General features: G+C 37.6%; 1 non-coding gene across 1 annotated transcript; it reads left to right on the top strand.

The window, feature by feature from the left end:
* The first annotated feature begins 12,892 nt into the window (after positions 1-12,892).
* On the top strand, positions 12,893-13,006 carry LOC116561258. The gene has a single exon (XR_004273352.1). It is a non-coding gene; the product is annotated as a U5 spliceosomal RNA (small nuclear RNA).
* Positions 13,007-17,162: the final 4,156 nt, after the last annotated feature.

The following is a 17,162-nucleotide window of genomic DNA, read 5'->3' as shown; positions in this document are numbered from 1 at the left end:
TCTTTTAAGATTATTAAGCAACAGTGTTACAAAAAATTAAAACTTGTTGATAATAAATTTAAATAAATCTCAGTGGCTTTGGGAGATGGGCATTTTTATCTTTATAGAAATAATGGCCACTCCAAAAATATGACATGTAAGGAATTTTCAAAACAGACTACAATAAGAGGTATAGTAATTTTGAAATTAAAGATTAAAAATTAGGGCTAGGGGTGGTGGCTCACCACACCTATAATCCTGTCACTTTAGGAGGCCGAGGCAGGAGGATTGCTTGAGCCCTAGAGTTCAAGAAGAGATCAGCCTAGGCAGCACAGGGGTCCCGCTCTCTAAAAAAATACAAAATTAAAGGCGTGGTGGCATGTGACTGTAGTCTCAGCTACTCAGAAGGCTGAGGTGGCAGGATTGCTTGAGCCTAGAAGACTGAGGCTACAGTGAGCCACAATAGTGGCTCCAGCCTGCTCGACACTTTGTCGTCCTGCTCCAGCCTGGACGACAAAGTGAGACCCTGTCCTAAAAATAAAAACTAAACTAAAGATTAAAAATTAGGAATCTATTCTGCTTGTAAAACTGTAATCAAAAAATGTTATTAGGTTTGTGGTTGAATTATATATATCAAAAAGATGTATCTAAATCAAGCACTTGGCACATTTTATAAAAAGGTATTGTAAATGCTAAACATTTGTTCAAACATAATTATCTCCTCATTATACCTCTCACCTCCAGACTCAAACTAATAATGATGAAAGATTAAATTCAGCAATCTTGGCCTGACACAGTGGCTCACACCTGTAATCATAGCACTTTGGGAGGCCAAGGCAAGGTGGATCATGAAGTCAGGAGATTGAGACCATCCTGGCCACCATGATGAAACCCCATCTCTACTTAAAATACAGAAATTAGCTGGGTGTTGGGGTTTGTGCCTATAATCCCAGCTACTTAGGAGGCTGAGGTGGGAGAATCACTTGAACCCAGGAGGTGGAGGCTGCAGTAAGCCCGGATTGCACCACTGCACTCCAGCCTGGGCAACAGCGAGACTCTTGTCTCAAAAAAATAAATAAATAAAATAAATTCAGCAGTCTTAATAGAGTATCTTATATGTGGACATCTCCATTGGAAAACTAAAATCCTTTCTTTTAAAAGTCAGTGATTGGCTGGGTGCTGTGGCTCACATGTGTAATCCCAGCACTTTGGGAAGCCTAGGTGGGCAGATCACGAGGTCAGGAGTTCGAGACCAACCTGGCCAACATAGTGAAACCCTTCTCTACTAAAAATACAAAAATTAGCAGGGCGTGGTGGCACATCCCTGTAATCCCAGCTACTTGGGAGGCAGGAGAATTGCTTGAAGTCGGGAAGCGGAGGTTGCAGTGAGCTGAGATTGCGCCATTGCAATTCAGCCTGGGTGACAGTCTTGTCTTTAAAAAAAGTCAGTGATTTTAGCAAATTTAGATAAAAAAATGTCATCTTATCTTCACAGGCAAAACTGCTGACAAGAATTGGACCAGCTATCTTTCAGTGAGCCAGAGGATGTATTTTAAAAACAAAGCAAAGCTGGGTACAGTGGCAAGTGCCTGTAGTCCCAGCTACTCAGGAGACTGAGGCGATAGGAGTACCTGAGCCCAGGAGTTCAAGGCTGCAGTGTGCTGTTATTGTACCTGTGAATAGCCACAGTCTTCTGTTTCTTTGTTTTTGATTTTTTTTTAAAAAAAAGAGCAATGAAAAACCTAAGTGAGGGGAGTTGTAGATTAATTGCCAAAAAATAGGTATAATTATACCCAAACTCATTTACTGTACATATGGTTCAGTTTTCACAGATTGGGATTAACTTGTTCCTTACAAGTCATTGGGCTCTGCCATGTAAGTAATACTTGAATTATCTCAAAAATGTTTCTGCCAGGTGGTTAAACAGTGTAAAAGTAACAGTTATAGGAAGGAGCTCTCTACCTCCTACCTGAGTCCATTGCATCTTTGGTTAATCTTCACAATTGAGGCAAAATCTGATTTCCTACAATTTTCCCCTATTAAAGCCCATTTCACTGGGCTTTCTAGGAGAAATTGAATCTGACACGTGTTAGCTATCATATACCTGGCCAGCCCTCCACATTCTCTGTTCAGATTAAATGATCCTGGTTTCTCCCTTCAAGTCAGGCAGCCAGTCCCAGCAGCTGTGGTAAGAGTAAGTTACCTTATCTAGGTGTATTTCTTTGAATCCTAATATAAATTCTGAAGAGATCATGTGATACCTCTCTACCTACAAAACACTTTGCGTTTTCAGTACAACCTGTTTTGTTTTCTTTCCCAGTTGCATGTCTCAGTAAACAATGCTTACTTCAGCGTCTGCGTGCATTTCATCTTAATCCTCTCAGTTATTTAGCTTTGGTCCTGTCTTCCTGTCTTTTGCAGTTGATCCCTAAAGCTGTATTTTAAAAGCTAGAATTTCAGATTTTTCTTAGAATGAGGAAACTCTAGAACCTAAAAATAGCATTTAGTAATTTAGTTGTTTATTTCTCACCTTAACGTTTACTTTTCAGGAGCACTTTGAGTATGAGAGCATAATATATAAATATTTAGATGCTCAGCGAATGTTAGTTATTAAAACTGCTAACAGTGTTTTATTAGTACATATTTATTTTTTTAAAATTTTAAATAATAATCAGTACAGCTCAATAAACCTCTCAAGTATGTAGTTAAAATAAGAAGTAACATTTAAAATAAGCCTGATCAAAGCCTTCTTGTAAATTCATCAAGTGAGGTCTTGTATGGTAGGTTACAGGTACTGAAAGCAACTGTCAAATTTGCTGCTTCTAAATCAACATGTTCCAAACTATGTTCCTTGGAATACTAGAAAGAATTTTTCATGGTTAAATACATTTAGAAAATGTTCAGTATTTTTAGTTCCACAGATTTCATCTACTATAGATAAAAAGGTGGGGGAAAATACTCAGGAAATCATTGGTCTAAAATTTTAGCTTTCTCTGAATTTTGTTCTCTCTCAATTCGGATCCTATTCAGTATGAATGAAGCCTTAGAGAGCACAAATAAGGGACTTTACCACTAGGTGGTGGTAAACACTGGTGATAAAGTGCAGCATTTCAATGTTCATTTAAGGCCCTGAGATGGAAATGAAATGATGGTGTTTGAAATGCCTAAAACTGCTTTTTTTGAGGAATTTTACTCATATTGCACAAGCTAGAGTGCAACGGTACGGTCTCTGCTCGCCGCAAACCCCTCCTCCCAGGTTTGAGCAATTCTCCTGCCTAAGCCTCCTGAGTAGCTAGGATTACAGGCATGTATCACCACACCAGATAATTTTATCTTTTTAGTAGAGACAGGGTTTCTCCATGTTGGTCAGGCTGGTCTGGATCTCCTGACCTCTGGTGATCCACCCACCTTGGCCTCCCAAATTTCTGGGATTACAGGCATGAGGCACTGCGCACAGCCAAAACTATGGTTCTTAAACTTTGGTGTCCACAGGAATCACCCTGTGTGTTTGTTTAAAATATAGGTATACTGATTCTGTAGGTTTGGAGTGAGTTTTTGAACAAGGTTTGGTTATGATGGGGTGGTCAGTGGCATTCACTTTGGAGTATACTGGCCTAAAGGAGGTTTCATATGTTGGACCTTAGGTTGAACTGTTGTAAAAGTAAGGCATTGAGAAGTTGTTTCTTAGTCTTTTTACCTTGAGCATTTTTTAGAATTATGCATCTGGTTTTTCCTCAGTTTAATATCAGTAAATATGAATTGCATTAAGAAATTGAAAAACACAGTCTCATAAATAACAAGTAATAGGCCAGCATTTTTATTGATGTTCGTAAGGGATGGTAATTGTTTATGCCATTCAAAGCTTTTATCTAATATTTTTTATTTACATTTATTTTTAAGTGAGTTGTGTAAAAAAATTACCAAAGATTGGGGCTCTGAAGAAGTACATATGATCATGTTATTTGTTTTAAATGTCAAAGGAGTATGAAGGAGATGTAATTATCATTTTCTAAAAAACTAAAATAGAATAATCAAAAGGGTACAGAAATACCTCTATATGTATGTGAGTGTTCTTACAGTCCTAAGGTGAATCTTCTTGTAAAATGATTGCTTTTTTGATTTATAGGTACATTTTAACTTTCAGTGACTTTAATAAATACTAAAACTAAAAATCAGTGAGGGCAAAAACAAGTGAAATCTATTGCCTTTTCATCTAGAGGTAAAGCCACACACAGGCTTTGTTCCATATGTGGATGGTAAGCGCTATTAAAAATCAGGGCAATTATTTTTACATATGATTTCAGTAAAGAAAAAACCAAAAAGGTCATCCTTATTAGATAAGAAGTTCCATTTTAATACCTGAATTCTAATAAATGGATTGCATTGTTTCTTTTTCTAGAAACAGTAGCTCAAGAGCACATGGATCCTGGGAACTGAAGGTATGGTATTGGTAGGAGATCAGACAGCAGTATTCAGTTAAAATAGCAAGGTATAGTTCATTCATTAATGGCCATGCTTTGACATTATTTAAGATAGAAAAGTTTTGTCCTTAGTAGAAAATGTAGCTCCTATTATACTTTGAGAAAGTTACCAGGCCCTGTGAAAATTTATTTGAGTGGTTATCGGAGAAAAAGGGAGGTCTGTGACTGTCATATATGAATTGAAGGCAGTATGTAGATGTCAAGGTCCATGTGAGCTAGCTAACCTAAGCTGTACCACTGTGGTACTCTTAGAAACTGCGTGTCTGACCACAATGCTGCAGTAGTGGCAGAAGGAAGGCATTAGGAGACCATTTTTAAGCAGTTGTTTGTATATGAGGTACAAAACTCAAGAACCATGTAAAAGGCAAGTACTGGTACTGTTTTCTCCAGAAATTGGGGGAAATACTGAGCACAGAAGAATAACCAAAGTGCTTCTCAACAATAACTTCAGTGAAACTATGTTTTCTGAATTCTTCAAATTCTTTTCTGATTTTGTAAGTATATGATATTAAAACTCCCTGCTTTTTTTGCTCATATATTAATATTTTCTAGCATTAGCAAGACATAGGTAGCAGCATTCACTAGCTCAGAGTTTTTAAGGGTTTTGTTTGCTTGCTTATTCTCTTTCTTTGTTGTTTTTTTAATGCTAGAAAAAAATTAAAGTCATCTACTTTAAAATTATGTTCTAATTTACTAGAAGATGTGATATATAAAAGTATAAAATTTCATTTTTTTTCCTCTCTTTGTCAACAAAGCCTATCTGGGTCAGGTGTGATGGCTCACACCTGTAATCCCAGCACTTTGGGAGGTTGAGGTGGGCGGATCACTTGAGGTCAAGAGTTCAAGACCAGCCTATCCAACATGGTAAATCCCTGTCTCTACTGAAAAAAAATACAAAAAAACTAGCCAGTGTGGTGGCAGTCACCTGTAATCCCAGCTACTAAGGAGGGCTAAGGCAGGAGAATCACTTGGAGTAATCCCAGCCACTAAGGAAGCTGAGGCAGAGGTTACAGTGAGCCAAGATTTCGCCACTGCACTGCAGCCTGGGTGACAAAGCAAGACTCCATCTCAAAAATAAAAATAAAATAAAACAAAGCCTATCCATTGTGTTGGGTTTTGGCCCTAGGAGATAATTTTTACATTCTTACATCATTTCTCCACTGGCACAAAAGGCTTCTTCCCTCTTCTATATTAGTACATTCATAACTTAATGTAAGTGCGAGCATGATCATTTGAAGAAGGTAGAGAAGAAGATTATAATCTGCTGCTTGGAGGACTGACTTTAGAAACAATCTACAATAGTTGCTGAGAGCACTGGTCAGGGTGAGCTGCTTTGGCAATGTCAAGACTGAACCAACAGTGGCAAAAAAAGAGTATACTAGCAAAGATAGCACCTACTTTTGGTTTATCATCACCAATTTCTACCAGTATTTATCTACCAGTAGGTACCGTCTTGGCTTATTTCTTTCACCAGCAATTTCTAACAGGACTTATCTCCTAATAATTTTAGCCTAAATCTGGGAATCATAGGCAACAAGGAGTCTATACCAGGTACTGTAATGTCATCCCTACAGTCTTATTTACTATGTTAACTCAAAGAAGGTATTTCACACACAAAGAAAATGGAAGTAGATCTCCCTTACATCATCCTTAAAGATTAGCAACGTGCCTGGAATACCCAACTTCTACCAATTAGCTTTTAGCTATGTGTAACAGGAATTTATCATGTCTTCTAGATCTTGTTGATATTATTAGCCTTCAGTTCCCAGAAGGTGAGTTTCATATATGGTACCCACATTGCCTTCTTGGGTCTGTTTTCTCATCTAGAAAATAAGAAAGATAATACTTAGTAGTGTAAATGCAAGCCACTGCAAACCTCCTCTCCCGGTGCTCTATAAAAATATCCTTGAAAACATTAAATAGGAAGAAAATTCATGTCAATCATAGAAACTTGGGTAAGAATAGTGGAAACTAGAATTTCTACTAAATCAAAATTTCGTAGAATACCAGTAAGGGGTAGGATTTTTTAAAATGGCTGACTCCAATTCAACATCAGAACATCTTGTTAATAAAACAAGATGACACCTTAGTCTCCCACCTTCTAACACTCCTTATTAACTTACATATGCGAAAGCTATACTATTGATTTGAGACAGCTATTGAGAGTCTTGTCATAATAGGCTTCTTTCTGCATTCCTTCACTAGTGGCCCTGAAGCTGCACTATGTTGGAGGTTTCCTTGATTTAAGAGAACCACACCTGGCATTCACCTCTGTAGGGGAGTCATAAAAGATCCTGCCTCTGACTAGAAGAGTATGAATGGCAAAGGTGACATAACCAGTACAAAAAGACCTATTAGCTTCTGCACATCAGCTGATCTAAATCAGCTGATACTTACAGATGGGGAGCAGGGGATACAGAATGTTCTTTTCAGCTTCTTTGACTTGAGAACTTTTATCTTATTGCAGGGAAGTCCCTTACCCTCTTCTACCCTAGATCTGACAGACCTCCTGGGATTTCCTGGGGGAATGAAATGAGCCTAACACCTCTGACCACCTGCTGGGTATTATGTCAGCACTTACTGGGTAGACTGGGAAAGAGCTGAAAGCAATATTCTGAGTCTGACAGTTCTCTGCAATTGGCCTAGATAACCTCATTGAGAAATAAGTAACTAAATGGGCAAAAGATTTGAACAAGCACTTCACAAAAGACCAAAAGAGATGGCAGGGTTTTTGTTTGGTGGGGGAGGGTTCTTTTGTTTTGTTTTTGGGTTTTGTTTTGTGTTGGGCAGAGGACAGGGATTGGGTGGATTCCTTTTGTAAAGAAATATTAAAATATTCTCTTTAATTTGACAGTTAATTAAGTTTAAGAATCTTTTAAAACTCAGACTGTTCAACCGTATTAGTCATTAATGAGCTGCACGTTAAAACTACAATAAGATACCCTAACAGTGGTATGAACAGCAAGAATTAAAATGTTGACAATACCAAGTACTGGTGACTGTGAAGCAGTAAGAACTGCTGGTGCAAATGTAAGTTGGCTCAGCCACTTCGGAAAATGTTTGACAGTATCTACTAAAGTTGAACATATGTACCCCCTCAACTCAGCAGTTCTACTTCAAGCATATATCTAACAAAGATGTGTACGTATATGTACCAAAAGATACATAGAAAAACGTTCTTAGTATTATTCACAGTAGCCTCAAAGTCCATGAACAACCCCAATGTCCATGAACAGAATGCATATAACACTCTATAGCAAGGAAATGAGCTAACTCTTGCTACACTTAACGATTTGAAGGAACCTCACTAAGATAATGTTTAACAAAAGCAACCAGCCAACAAAAGATGTGCCGTTATATTCCCATTTACAGAGTTCAGAAACAAGCAAAACATACCTTTGAGCAGATGGAATGGGGAAGGTCACAAAGGGAGTTATGCTGTGCTGGTGATCTTGTCTTTCTTGACCAGGATGGGGATAACTGATCGTCTTTTGAGCTGTATTCTATGTAGTATGTGTTTTTTATTTATCTTTTACTTCAATTAAAGTTTTTCTTTCTTAGTGAATAAAGCAAAAATCAGCATGAGGCTGGTGAAACAGACAGTTCTGCAGAATGAGAGAAGAGCAATGTCCTGAAGCATTTAGAAAGAAGGCCTTTGTTCTTCCAGTACTTATAGAACAATAAATATTAGAAAAGATCTGCTTTTGCTCCCCCTATGATGCAGTAGGGTATTATGATGGCAAGACAGCAAGAGAGTAAGAGTGAGAAAAGAAAAGGAGAAGCTAAATTAATATTTGTGTCAGAAATAATAAATAGTCATGGCACTAAAGAAAATTGAATCCACGATGAACAGTGAATACTGAACTACGTTTCAGATTCCTATGGGTTCTCATGAGCCCACAAAGGGAAGATGGAAGGGGGTTCCCCCACTTCTTGTTCATTATCCAGATCAGAAATATCTTCATTGATATTATATATGGTGCTTTAAAAACTTTCCTTTAAAGGATTCTGCAGTGTAAATAGGATGAGCAAAAAGCACCAGAGCAAAAGATAAAAAGCATCCTCCAACGAATATAGCAAGAGAAAAGGTGCAGGTTGAAAAGGCCGATTACAGAGACTTATCATTTGAAATAGATGTTCCCGATAAACAATAACCCGCTTTAATAGAAGAAACATTGTTGACCTAAAAACTTTTAAAAAGCACAAGACTGAAGATCCTCTCTACACATTTTAAATGCCATCTGGAATGGAGCAATGTCTGCTGTTTTGTAGCCCAGGATTTTTCTACTCAATCAAATTGTAAAGGTAACAGTCATTCTGGGATATACAATGTACTGCTCATTTGCCCTTTCTGGAAAAAAATTAATCACCACACTCCCAAAGTGAATCAAAATTAAGAATAAAAAATAAGGAAATAAAGGTTAGTCGGTGAATATTGAAATCATCACTGAAACTACTAGAATAATAAACATAATTGCAAATTTCATTTTTTTTTAAAAAAAAAAAAACGTTTATTATATGGTTTATCTATTCCAAAATTTTTCAGTGGGGCTTATAACCCTTGGTTAAGTTAATGAAGGCCAGGAAGGAATGGCAGTTTCTTTTTTCCAGGGGGCAGAGGCAGGTAAGGGATAAAAATCCTTCTCTTTTGTAAAGAAATATTAAAATAAATTTTTTTACTTTGATAAATGTAAGATTAAGAATCTTTTCAAATCTATTAATGTGGTTAATAAAATTAATAATAGAATGTCTTCGCCTTCAAATCCTTGAACAATACAAAAGTGAGATTGTATGTATGACAAATGTCAAAAAAAGCACATAAGACCAAAACTGTTTGAACTGTTCAAATTCTAAAAACAAAATGAAATTATTTCCTTCATCCAAGAGACTTACCTTTAAATCCAATTCTGTCACACACACTTAACCCAAAAAGTATCTCAGAGTACAATTTAAGGAGAAGTTATAAGGCTAAATAGCAGGAGCATAGTCACTGATAAAATTACAATTACTAGTGAAGACAACAGACCCTGACACTTAAACGCAGACTTATATAGGATTAAAATGTGAAAGTACAAAGGCCTTTACAATACTGTAAGTACTGTGATGGAAACCAAAACATGTTCTGTGACCCAGGGGAGAAATTATCCTCAAGAAATGAAAAGTAATAAAGCAAAATTAATATGTACAGAAAAAATATAATTAACTTTTCTCAAATGAAATAGTTTACAAATCCATCAGACAGCAATGTCGCTTGACAAAAGCAGCATAGAGGACCCAGAAAGATCTCTTAGATTTTTGTACATTAGCTGATCTAGAGTATTTGTAGCAGGATAAAAGAAACACTTCCAACATGTTCTTCCCAGCCTCTTTGTTAGTCCTTTGGCCTGACTGCAAGGACATCTCTTGCTGTCTTCTACCCTAAGCCTAGATCCTATAGGCCTCCTTGGATTCCTTAGGAATTGAATGGGTCTGATATTCAGTGCCCACCTGCTGTACATTACTTCAGCATCTGAATGGCCTGTAATAGCTGAAAGCAATCGTTAGAGCCTGACAGTTTCCTTGCAGTGCATTTTAAAGGGCAAAAGTTACACATGGTAATAAAACTAAAAAATACTAATTGAATTACAATCCACTGAAAAATAATTTAGAAGCCTTCTAAACAGTGTTTTGTTAAAAAGGTCCAGTAAAATTGAGTGAAAACAAAATGGCAAATAAAAATGAGAAGATGTATTTAAAGCTATGCTGAAAGGCAAACTGATAGCCACTATTATATAGAACATGAAAATGAATGAATTAGACATGTAACACAAGGGAAAAAAGTAACAATGTGGATAAGACTAATTAGAAATAAAGCAAATAGACAACCTCCTGGCAAATGCATTTTTTTAAAAAAATCAAAATCAGAAATAATAAAGATAATGAAAACCAGAAGAGATTATTAAAAAACTAAATGCCACCCTTAATTCTCTATTTTGGTTCAAATACTTGCTATGAAATATTCAGTATGCCGCCAGCACAGTGGTTCACACCTGTAATCCCAACACTTTGGGAGGCTGAGGCAGGCAGATCATGAGGTCAAGAGACTGAGACCATCCTGGCCAACATGGTGAAACCCCGTCTTTACTAAAAATACAAAAATTAGCTGGGTGTGGTGGCGCACACCTGTAGTTGCAGCTACTCAAGAGGCTGAAGCAGGAGAATTGCTTGAACCCAGGAGGTGGATGTTGCAGTAAGGGGAGATCACGCTACTCCATCCTGGTGACAGAATGAGACTCCGTCTCAAAAAAAAAAAAAGATATATTCAGTACAAAAGTACAAAAGCTCACTAACCAAAGACAAAATGTAGTAGCCAGTGAATTGTATCTCCTCCAATGAGTCCTGATCACTTTATGCATTCTCCCAGACTTTTAAGAAACACATTACTTCTATGGTGTATCAGTTTTCTCTGGCAGACAGAAAAAGATGAGTGTATACCGCATTAAATTTTGTGCAGTTATTGTTACCCTGACACCAAAACTTTGAAAAGACAAAAATCAAAATTACAGACTGTTCTTTAACCTATGAATATGGATGCAAACAAACCTAAATAAAATATTGGAAATATAAATCATGTGTTCAAAGAACAACTTACCATTACCAAGTAGGGTTTATCCTTTGATGAAAGAGCAGTTCCCATTGAGGGAGGAAAAACTGTCAATACACTTTTTGCGGGGGTGGGGACAAGGTCTCACTTTGTTGCTCAGGCTGCTCTCAAATTCTAATACACATCTCAGTATAAGCCACAATGAGGTCTGTTTGCCCAAATTGGTTGTTCATTCGTGATCATATGACTGTCAAGGACTCTTTGGATTATGCATGATTAGTTTGAAACAATCACTAGCTGGAAGGATAGGACTAGCCTGAGTTGTTTAAATGAATCCGTATCTAGCCTTGTTCCCAACTGCATGACTACAGTATAATAGAGAAGGTATGGAAAGCATGTTGGTAAGGCAAACACAATGTCTAAAACTGCTTATTTGCTGGATTTATTGCCAGGCACTGGGCGAGTGACTTTACATATATCTCAGAACTCTATGATGTTAGTACTGTTTTTCCTGTTTTATCAACAGGAAGCTGAAGTACATTCAGAAAATAAAGTAACTTGACCAAGTAACAGCCAGCAAATGGGGAAGCTGGGCTTCAGATACAGGCAAACTTAAAATTGATGCCCAGTCTCCTAACCACTACACTAAATATCAATGGTCATAACGAAGATTACAGATGCTACCACATGCACACACTAATCGAATATTATGTAACACCAAATCCTTCCAAAACTATGGGATAGAATGGAAATAATGCTTACTATTTAGAGAAAGCAAACAATACAAAATTGCGTATAATGTGGTTAATGATTTTTTAAAAAACTAGAATGGATTTGAAAGAGCAGGCTGGGCACGGTGGCTCATAGCTGTAATCCCAGCACTTTGGGAGGCTGAGGCAGTGGTTCATGCCTGTAATCCCAGCACTTGGGAGTCTGGGCGGATCACCTGAGGTCGGGGATTTGAGACCAGTCTGACCAACATGGAGAAATCCCATCTCTACAAAAAATACAAAATTAGCCGGACATGGTGGTGCATGCCTGTAATCCCAGCTGCTCGGGAAGCTGAGGCAGTAGAATCACTTGAGCCGGGAAAGTGAGCCAAGATCACACCAGTGCACTCCAGCCTGGGCAGCAAGAGCAAAACTCCCTTTCAAAAACAAAAAAAAAAAAAGAAAGAAAGAAAAGAAAAAGAGCTTTATGGCCGTATTTGCCTTTCACTGTTTTTCATTTTTCCTTGGTGAACATTTGTACTTTTAAAAAAAAAATCTAAAAAGTATACTGTATGCCCTACTAAATTGTGGTTTTTATGAGCAAAGCCTGTGCTTTATTTTTGTAACCTCAAACACAGCTATGCACCTTACACATAATAGGCACAAAATCAATTTTTATCCATTTGGATTACAACATAAAGGATTCCTATGTGTGTCTTCTGCAGAGATTCTGTAAACAAATGTGTATTCTCTATAGATATTGCAATAATTATTTAGGTACTACCTTTTCAAATTGAAGTTTTACTTAGGATTATTTTTAAAGATTATGCTAATTTTTATTTTAATGTTGTGGGGTTTTTTTTGTTTTGTACAATTCTACTAGTGCCTAGTTCACAGTCCAAATACAAATGTAGATGATTTTTTGAATAATAAATGATACTTGTTAAACTCTTACTATATCACTACTGTTCCAAGCACTGTGAGATATTTTCCCATTTAGCCATCTAACAGTTCTGTGAAATTAATACTGTGAGGCACAGGGAGGTTAAATGACTTCCGACAGGACACATAGCAAATGGAGCTGGGATTAATGCTCAACAAATATGACTCCATGGCCTCACTTAAGTTCACACGTTGTGACACTCTGGTTTATCTTCAGATCATATACATCTTTTGCCTTTTACTGAAGATTTCTGTGGAGAGGAACAGTTATGAGTTTTTACCCAATTTTTTGAGGCCTCTTGTTTAATTTTTTTTTTTTTAAGTTTACAGGCTGTTTAATTCAACCACTGTTCTGGGTTTTGTTTGTTTGTTTTTTAAGAAGGAAATATGAAATCTTTATATTATAAATAGACCATGTAATTGTGAAAAAAAATTTATTCCATTTTATGACTCCTTGAAAGAATGAGGTGGCAGGAAAAGATAAGAAAAGTATAACTGGGATGAGACGATGTGAAAGCAAGAGAAAAGGATTACAGATGGCAGGATAAAGAGGTGACTTAGTGACTTTGGGGTCAAAGTGCTGGTTCCTTTTTCACCTTGGTTGTACAAGTTCGTTCAACAACAATATATGGAACATGTATTTACTAGCTGCCAAGGACATAATAGTGAAGAGAAAGAAAAAAGATGACTTATTTGCCCTTATATATAATAGCTTATATAATTATTATATGCTATTATAACTCTATAATGTAGTTTGAAGAAATTGGTTACAGTGAGGTCAGCTGCCACTTGAGTAAGGCAGGCTGACTTCTCCCAAACCTGTCAGTTTTAGAGGATTCACAAGAACACAGGAATCCCCCTTTTCTGTCATCCTTAATTGTCCACACCTAACTCTGTTTTTGTATTTGTTTTAAAGGGTTTTTTTGTTGTTATTGGGGATAAAGATTACAGTGTAGTCTATACTGCTTAAGCGTAAGATTTGATAATTCTTGATTAATGTAAACACTCTCATAACTCACTTTTGGAGACTGTTCCCATGGGTCTATTGTGTTTCTGTTTGTCTTGTAAGCAGAGGCACTATCTTTTTAAGGATTTTATAAAGTAAACAGTCTCAGAAGACAGATAGTGTCTCCCTCTGGAGCAAAAGGCAAGTTCTATCCAGTAAAATTAAGATAATGTTTCCTTCCAGGGCAAAGGGCAAGCAGACTTACAGCTCTTGGTTAAAGATTAAGGCTCCTTAAGCTTGGTGTTCTTCATTCTAGCACGCAGTGCTGCATGCATGGCATCCACTCGGGCCCCTCTGCATTACCCCTGTAAGACTTGGGGGATGACAGGAGCCAAGGCAGACATGCAGCTCAAGCCGCTTACTGTGTTGTGGATAATGAAATCCTTTGTCTCTGATGCAGGAGACGGTGGCAGGCTTTTTATCTTGCAAGTAGGGTAACGTCTCAGACCCTTAACAGTTCTTGACAATCGCATCCCTTCAAGATATAGATCATTTTTATTGGGGCAGCAAGTTCCCTCATGCCCCTTTTCCATCAATCTCATAAGAATCTCCTTTTTCTGATTTCATTCACACTATATAGTGTTGTGTTTTCTAGAACATCACCTACATGGAATCATACAGTATACAGTTGTCCCTTGGTAACTGCAGAGGAATGTTCTCAGGACCTCCCTGCAGATACCAAAATCCACTGATGTTCAAATGGATAAGTCTCGTATAAAATGATGTAGGCCAGGCACAGTGACTCACGCCTGTAACTCCAGCATTTTGGGAGGCTGAGGCGGGTGGATTGCTTGACCTCAGGAGTTTGAGACCAGCCTAGGCAACATGGTTAAACTCCATTTCTACCGAAAAAAAGAAAAAAAAAGAAAATTAGCCTGGCATGGTGGCTCATACCTGTAGTCCCAGCTACTTGGGGAACCGAGGTGGGAAGATCACTTGAGCCCAGGGGGCAGATCTGCCACGGCACTCCAGCCTGGGTAACAAAGCAAGACCCTATCTCAAAAAGAAATAAAAATAAAATGGTGTAGCATTTGCATATAATCTATGCACATTTTGTTGTTTGCTTTATCTGTAGATTACTTACAATACCTAGTAAAATGTAAATGCTATGTAAGCAGTTGTTATACTGTATTGTTAAGGAAATAATGACAGGAAAAAAGTCTATATGTGTTCAATGCAGGCACAACCATCCATTTTTTTTTTTCACATATTTTCAAACTAGGCTGGTTGAATCCACAGGTGTAGAACCCAGGGATACAGAAAGCTGACTGTGTACACATTTGTGTTTATCTGCTTTCACTCAGTATGAGGTCTGTGAAATTCATCCATGCTGTTGTGCATATCAATGGTTCATTCCTTTTCATGGCTAAAGAGTAGTCTATTATAAAAATAACAGTTGTAGCATTAGTCATTCACATGTTTAGCTTTATCATATATAAGACATCGGGAATCAAACATTGTTTCGACTAGATTCTATTACCTTTTTATGAAGTGTCTTTATTTCTATTCTAGCAGGCTCTTAGCTTGTTTGGACCCCCATTTCCAGCTCTGCCTCTTTTGCAGTTGGCAGCCACTGGATTTCTGTTGGAGTTTTCAGCTTTCCAGCTGTCATTTTCCATCACCACCACCTCTGGTAGTCTGCTTTGCACATGCACAGCCAAAGAGTCAGCCAAAAAATCTGAGTGAGGTTTTTCATAGATGTTGGAACTACTTGTTTTTTGGCTCTGTCCCTTTTGGGGGACGCTCCCTTGCTCTCATATTGCTTAGGCATCCCCAGTGTGTGCCCACTGACTCAAGCCAGTAAGACTGCACTTTTCTGCTTGAGTTCTAGCGTCACTGTGCTAAGGTAAAGTTTCATAAACATGAATCTCACCCAGTGCGGTTTTCTTCTTTCAATGTTTACTTCCCTTGGTTTCTGCCTGCTTTTGATTCTCCAAGTACCTTCAATTAGTTCATATATATGCCAATTATCAATTAGTTCACATATATATGAACTAATTATATATATATATATGTTCCCCAGAGTTTATCATTATTATAGAATATATAGTCTGATAAAAGCTCCTCTCTCATTTTCAGCGTCAGAACCTTGTGTAGTGCATTTTTATTCCTTTATTTCAAAATTTCTGTGACATTTTACTTTGGATGTATCTCTTACAAGCAACATGTGGCTAGATTTTGGTTTTTGTGGAATTTGATAGTCTGTCATTCATTAGATCAGTTTAACCCATTTACGTTCATTGTGATAAATGACATTTAGATTTACTTATTTACTCATTCATTCATTCATTCATTCATTTAGAAGTGTGGTCTTGCTGTGTTGCCCAGGCTAGTCTTGGACTCCTGGACTCAAGTGATCCTCCTGCCTCATCCTCCCGAATAGCTGGGACTTCTAGTGTGTGCCATCGTGCCTAGCTCTTTTTTGTTGTTGTTTGTTTTTTAAGACAGAGTTTCGCTCTTGTTGCCCATGTGGGAGTGCAATGGCACAATCTCGGCTCACTGCAACCTCTGCCTCCTGGATTCAAGCGATTTTCCTGCCTCAGCCTCCCAAGTAGCTGGGATTACAGATGTGTGCCACTATTCCCGTATTTTTAGTAGAGACGGAGTTTCACCATGTTGGTCAGGCTAGTCTTGAACTCCTGGCCTCAAGTGATCCGCCCACCTCGGCCTCCCAAAGTGTTGGGATTACAGGCGTGAGCCACCATTCCCGGCCTATTGTGCCTAGCTCTAGCATTTATTTTTTACCATTTTATTTTATGTTTATCATTATTTACATTTGCTTCTTCAGTTTTGGTCTTCTGTCAGGCTGATAAGGTTTTCTATTATCCCCCCACTTTGATGTTCTTCTTACTTGGAACATCTTTCTTTCAAACAAGAAAAGGATGTTATTTTGTTTACTCATTAACCGATTCTTACATTTCCTTTTACTGTTGTCTGGAAATTCAGTATCAACATTTTTATCACAAAATACATTTTTTAAAACATCAATAGTCAAACATGACAATTTTATGCCCATCGTTTCTTTTTACACAAAATAATTTTATTGGTATTCAGTTCACATACCACAAAAATCACCATTGTATTTTGCATCTAACTCTTGCCCTTACATTCACTTTTCCTCTTGAAATCTGTAGTGGTTATTTCAGTGAGATGTATCTGGAGTTTTGCTTCATTTTTTTTCTTTTTGTCTGCAAATGCCTTTACTTTGCTTTTACTCTTAGATAACAGCTTTTGGCTGAGTATAGAATTCTGCATCCGGAGTTACTTTCTCTTAGCAATTTGAAACGATTATTCCATTGCATCCTGTCACTTATTTTTCTCAATTAGAAATCTTATTAGGCCGGGCGGGGTGGCTCAAGCCTGTAATCCCAGCACTGTGGGAGGCCGAGGCGGGTGGATCACGAGGTCAAGAGATCGAGACCATCCTGGTCAACATGGTGAAACCCCGTCTCTACTAAAAA

This window comes from Sapajus apella, unplaced genomic scaffold (genome assembly GCF_009761245.1).
Source record: "Sapajus apella isolate SASKATOON/1434 unplaced genomic scaffold, GSC_monkey_1.0 scaffold28, whole genome shotgun sequence".
Lineage (NCBI taxonomy): Eukaryota > Metazoa > Chordata > Mammalia > Primates > Cebidae > Sapajus > Sapajus apella.
Note: the sequence above shows the minus strand (reverse complement) of the source record. Positions and strands in the feature narration are given on the sequence as shown.